Below are 5,912 nucleotides of genomic sequence, written 5' to 3'. Positions count from 1 at the left end.
TTTTTTTTTTTAAAGATGAGTGTTCCACCGCCGTTTTTATTTCGTAGCAATGAAACAACTGCTACATTAGACGCATGTGACCTGTGTCGTAGCATGCCCATCCCGTAGTATGCCTCTCATCAGATGGGCGAGAAGAGACACAATACTTCCCATTTAGGTGCTGGGTCAACACGACACCAGAAAGAAACCCGTTGAAATATTTGCAATCGAAAAACGAGTTCAAATTTTTGTCGATGGTGGGATTCGAACCCGGGACCTTCACGCGTTACTTTTCTAATATAAATCTAGCAGGGAGCTCGTGGAGAATTACAGACAAATAAAATGAAATGTCTGAAGAAAATGACTTTAAATAAAATGCCATGGACCTGAGCTGTTTCCTCCTCAGTCGACACAAACTTGAGCACTCTGGTACTGCTTGCACGCCGGAGGTCCCGGTTCGATTCCCGGCGGGGTGGAAGTTTCTTCGGCTCTGTGCTTGATATTCGGGGTGAACCCAACCTCGTGAGGACAATTGAGTAGCTTCTCATACGAGTAGCCATCAGTGGCGTGTGAAAAATTGATTGAACGTGGAAATTGATTGATTCAACAGAAGGCTCTGCTTTACCACGAATAAATTCACGATTTGATTATGATTTAAATCTCGTTTTCTTCTCTTCTATTCCAGGTGACCAATATATCCCGAACAATCATCTCCACTATCATCTCAACCCTAGTGGAACCAACATCTCCACTAATCTCCTCTCTCCTCCCATCTCTGATGCCTCACCCCAAGGTAAGTAATAATCATCTCCACTCTAGTGGAACCAACATCTCCACTAATCTCCTCTCCCCTCCCATCTCTGATGCCTCACCACAAGGTAAGTAATAATCATCTCCAATCTAGTGGAACCAACATCTCCACTAATCTCCTCTCCCCTCCCATCTCTGATGCCTCACCCCAAGGTAAGTAATAATCATCTCCAATCTAGTGGAACCAACATCTCCACTAATCTCCTCTCCCCTCCCATCTCTGATGCCTCACCCCAAGGTAAGTAATAATCATCTCCAATCTAGTGGAACCAACATCTCCACTAATCTCCTCTCCCCTCCCATCTCTGATGCCTCACCCCAAGGTAAGTAATAATCATCTCCAATCTAGTGGAACCAACATCTCCACTAATCTCCTCTCCCCTCCCATCTCTGATGCCTCACCCCAAGGTAAGTAATAATCATCTCCAATCTAGTGGAACCAACATCTCCACTAATCTCCTCTCCCCTCCCATCTCTGATGCCTCACCCCAAGGTAAGTAATAATCATCTCCAATCTAGTGGAACCAACATCTCCACTAATCTCCTCTCCCCTCCCATCTCTGATGCCTCACCCCAAGGTAAGTAATAATCATCTCCAATCTAGTGGAACCAACATCTCCACTAATCTCCTCTCCCCTCCCATCTCTGATGCCTCACCCCAAGGTAAGTAATAATCATCTCCAATCTAGTGGAACCAACATCTCCACTAATCTCCTCTCCCCTCCCATCTCTGATGCCTCACCCCAAGGTAAGTAATAATCATCTCCAATCTAGTGGAACCAACATCTCCACTAATCTCCTCTCCCCTCCCATCTCTGATGCCTCACCCCAAGGTAAGTAATAATCATCTCCAATCTAGTGGAACCAACATCTCCACTAATCTCCTCTCCCCTCCCATCTCTGATGCCTCACCCCAAGGTAAGTAATAATCATCTCCAATCTAGTGGAACCAACATCTCCACTAATCTCCTCTCCCCTCCCATCTCTGATGCCTCACCCCAAGGTAAGTAATAATCATCTCCAATCTAGTGGAACCAACATCTCCACTAATCTCCTCTCCCCTCCCATCTCTGATGCCTCACCCCAAGGTAAGTAATAATCATCTCCAATCTAGTGGAACCAACATCTCCACTAATCTCCTCTCCCCTCCCATCTCTGATGCCTCACCCCAAGGTAAGTAATAATCATCTCCAATCTAGTGGAACCAACATCTCCACTAATCTCCTCTCCCCTCCCATCTCTGATGCCTCACCCCAAGGTAAGTAATAATCATCTCCAATCTAGTGGAACCAACATCTCCACTAATCTCCTCTCCCCTCCCATCTCTGATGCCTCACCCCAAGGTAAGTAATAATCATCTCCAATCTAGTGGAACCAACATCTCCACTAATCTCCTCTCCCCTCCCATCTCTGATGCCTCACCCCAAGGTAAGTAATAATCATCTCCAATCTAGTGGAACCAACATCTCCACTAATCTCCTCTCCCCTCCCATCTCTGATGCCTCACCCCAAGGTAAGTAATAATCATCTCCAATCTAGTGGAACCAACATCTCCACTAATCTCCTCTCCCCTCCCATCTCTGATGCCTCACCCCAAGGTAAGTAATAATCATCTCCAATCTAGTGGAACCAACATCTCCACTAATCTCCTCTCCCCTCCCATCTCTGATGCCTCACCCCAAGGTAAGTAATAATCATCTCCAATCTAGTGGAACCAACCCCCCTCCCTCTCCTCTTGGCATTAGAGACCAGCCGTTGTGTGAATAGTGAGTAATTTTAAGTCCTTTCATACATGAAGTTGACAAAAATAATAATAATAAAAAATAATTATATTAATAAAAAGATAAAACAATAATAATAAATAGAGAAAGGAAAAAAAGGATGGGAAAAAATGTCAGTACTGACCGCTTTCTAATACAAAGGCGCATTAGAAAGCACATTCTTTTACATCTATGCCTATCCAAGAACGGACAAGAAGTCCAAGAACGGACAAGTTTGGTGATAAAATTTCCGCCCTGGCAGGGATTCGAACCCAGCACCTCCAGGTTGAGACTCGGTGCTCAAACTTATTGAATACGAGGGTCTAGTGAAAGTAAACAGTAACGTATCGAATGCACTTGAATTTAACTTCTTCACATGGGTGTCCTTAGGTACTAGTTTTTTTCGGTGTTGCCCAAGTGGTTATCTGTTTGGCTCATTTGAATATTATAGACAGGTTGTGGTTGTCTAAATTGGTTAGGAGTATAGAGGAGGTCTGTATTATAGGTATCACCAAATTCAGTAGGTGTAGGTATTAAACCAAATTGAAAATTATGTTTGAATTTGGAAATTGGCATGCACCAAAAAAATGATATAGAAGATGAAGATACCTAACAAATAATCGAAAGTAATGAAACCAACATGAAAAGTATAAATATACGAGTATGAGATAGGTATATATTTAATGCATAATGCCAATATAATAAAGGTAACAAAACGTGAAAAAAAGAAGGTTAAAATTAAATAAATATTAGTTCAATGACTCATTTAATAAACTTTCACCCAGGAAAAAAACAAAAAATTAGCTGTTAGCACACAAAGATTTTCCTAAGAAGAACCAAAATAATTTTGTTAGTGACACAGGAAATAACTAGAGAGAATTATACAATATACAATCTAGGCTAGTATAAAGTTGTATAATGTGACAATTTTAATAAAATAAGACCAACTGTAATAATTTGACAGCCCTATTTTCAAAGGCTCTTGGTTGAAATTGAGCTTCTAAAAAATTTCACAAAATTGATGGCAAATAACAAAACAAATTTAAATTAGACTAGGTAGGTAATGTTTTTTAGGGTATGTGCAATTCAAACTGTATTTGAAAGCTGATAAGTGTTCAGTTTTAGCAATATAAATTCATTCTGATTTGTGAACGATACAAAAACTTGATTCTTAAGTTGGCCCAAGACTGTTCTCAAAACGCAAAATTCAAGATCAATACGTGCAATTCAAACTGTATTTGAAAGCTGATAAGTGTTCAGTTTTAGCAATATAAATTCATTCTGATTTGTGAACGATACAAAAACTTGAGTCTTAATTTTGCCCAACACTGTTCTCAAAACGCGAAATTCAAGATCAATACCTAGAGAATATTATTGACCAGTATGTGAGATGTGAGATATCGTTGATGACATATGAAACGTTTGAAGTTATTGGCAAGACATTGGCCGGGCACAAATGGTTTTCCAATCTGACTTTCTTCAGACATTTGTGGTTCAATAAGTACATTGCTCTCAAATTTACGATTGCTTGTTCAGAATTTTCTTTTTTCAGCAATTGCACTTTCCAACATTGTACTATCCTCAAAAGAAGGAAGCCTTAAGTTGGGCCTCAGTGAATTAGCAATGGTGCCTTATTTGATATTTTCTCAACCGTAGTGAATTGGTATTTATGCATTTTGGCAACATGGTGTAACAATATTTCATTGAAAACATTCCTCCTACTATGATTCAGACTGACTATAAATGGTATCCAGTTGAAGACCTATGTTATTACTATTTTAATTTACCTACTTTGTTTACTTTAGATATTTCAATGTCAAGTAGTCATATAGGTATATTTTTAATTGCCAGTAGGTAGATACCTGTGAGTAGGTATTATGTATTGTTTATTTTCTGCATTTTATAATAATAATGGAGCAGTTGCAAATGGGTAAAAATTATGAATAAATGGTCGATTCCTATGTAAAAAGTTCGGAAAAATCCAAATCTGAGGTCAAAACTCCGAAAAAATAACTGTAAACGATCGAAAATTCAATTTTTATTTTCCGTTCTAATGAAGATGTGTGACGTCAGACTTAACGCAGTTGCTATTTTCGTCCGCTAGGTAGCGCCAGTATGCAAGCGCGCTAGCGGAGGAGCAGAAAGAACTGCGCAGAAACGTATGCGCACAAACACATTAATGCGTTGCCTGCAAGGGAGCTTTGCTCGGGACATTTGATGTGACGTCATCGCCTACGGGAGCGTATGCCGTGACGTCAAAGTTCACTATTTACCGGCATTTTTTTAATCGATTTATCTCGGGATCTAAAAGTCGTAGAAGAAAAAGAAAAAATCCGTTGGTCCTCATTTTTTCTGCTACATGACTTTGATACATCACCCAAGTAAGCGCAACTGATCTATTATCATCACTTAAAAATAATTTATTACCTACAGAATGTTTTGTATTCTGATTGAGTTCTGCTATTTTACCTTCTATTCTCATCGTGGCTCGGTGGTCTAGGGGTATGATTCTCGCTTAGGGTGCGAGAGGTCCCGGGTTCAAATCCCGGCCGAGCCCAAATTTTTGATGATTTTATCACATTTACTTTCCAGATGGATAGATTACTTTTCCAATTAGACAAATATCCATCATTTGACACTTGAGTAAGAAAATACTCAGTAAAAGAAGAAGATATTAATTGCTCATGGAATCTCCAAACAGTGTTAGCCACCAGGGGAAAAATCTCCACATTATTATTTCAGAATCTATTACCTTGGGCTGGAAGGAAAATTCTGATCGAAAATTTTCCTATCGAAGAATTTTCTCGTTTTTTATATTTTGTAAAGTTACCCGAGACAAGAGGAGTCTCTGTTCGTTCAGACATTACCTGAGGCAATAGTTATGTCGGATTCTATCCTACATATATGAACTTATACTAATTTTATTATACTGATGAAAGTCACGTTGTGTCCATTAGCTAAATATTATCATCACCAGTGTGCATGTTTTCCTGAATTTTCCTAATTATCTTATTATACCTGTTTTCCCAATTATATTTCCCAACTTGATTGATTTTTCTTCTTTATTTTCTGTTTGCAGACGATAGTGCAGTGCTGGCGTCTCATAAGTCTTTGGTCCGTAGAGTCTTCAATCCAATGGACATCCAAAGGCGTGAGATTTTGAAGATCCCGAGTGACTTCATGTAACGAGATTCAAGATGTATTTTGTGGAGCTGGATGTGTCGATTCGGCATAAAATTCTCAGGTTAGTCTAAAGCTCTGGACGCATGGGTCTTCTAACGAGACCGTACCACAGTTGACCGCCGCAAATCGGTGCAGAAATATCAAAGAAATATACGTAATACTATGAGAGCGAGAAATCAA

General features: G+C 39.6%; 1 non-coding gene across 1 annotated transcript; it reads left to right on the top strand.

Moving 5' to 3' along the window:
* The first annotated feature begins 5,034 nt into the window (after positions 1 to 5,034).
* On the top strand, positions 5,035 to 5,106 carry Trnap-agg. Its single transcript has one exon. It is a non-coding gene; the product is annotated as a tRNA-Pro (tRNA).
* Positions 5,107 to 5,912: the final 806 nt, after the last annotated feature.

This window comes from Diaphorina citri, unplaced genomic scaffold (genome assembly GCF_000475195.1).
Source record: "Diaphorina citri unplaced genomic scaffold, Diaci psyllid genome assembly version 1.1 scaffold50, whole genome shotgun sequence".
Classification (NCBI taxonomy): domain Eukaryota; kingdom Metazoa; phylum Arthropoda; class Insecta; order Hemiptera; family Psyllidae; genus Diaphorina; species Diaphorina citri.
This window is presented reverse-complemented; position numbering and strand designations above follow the sequence as displayed.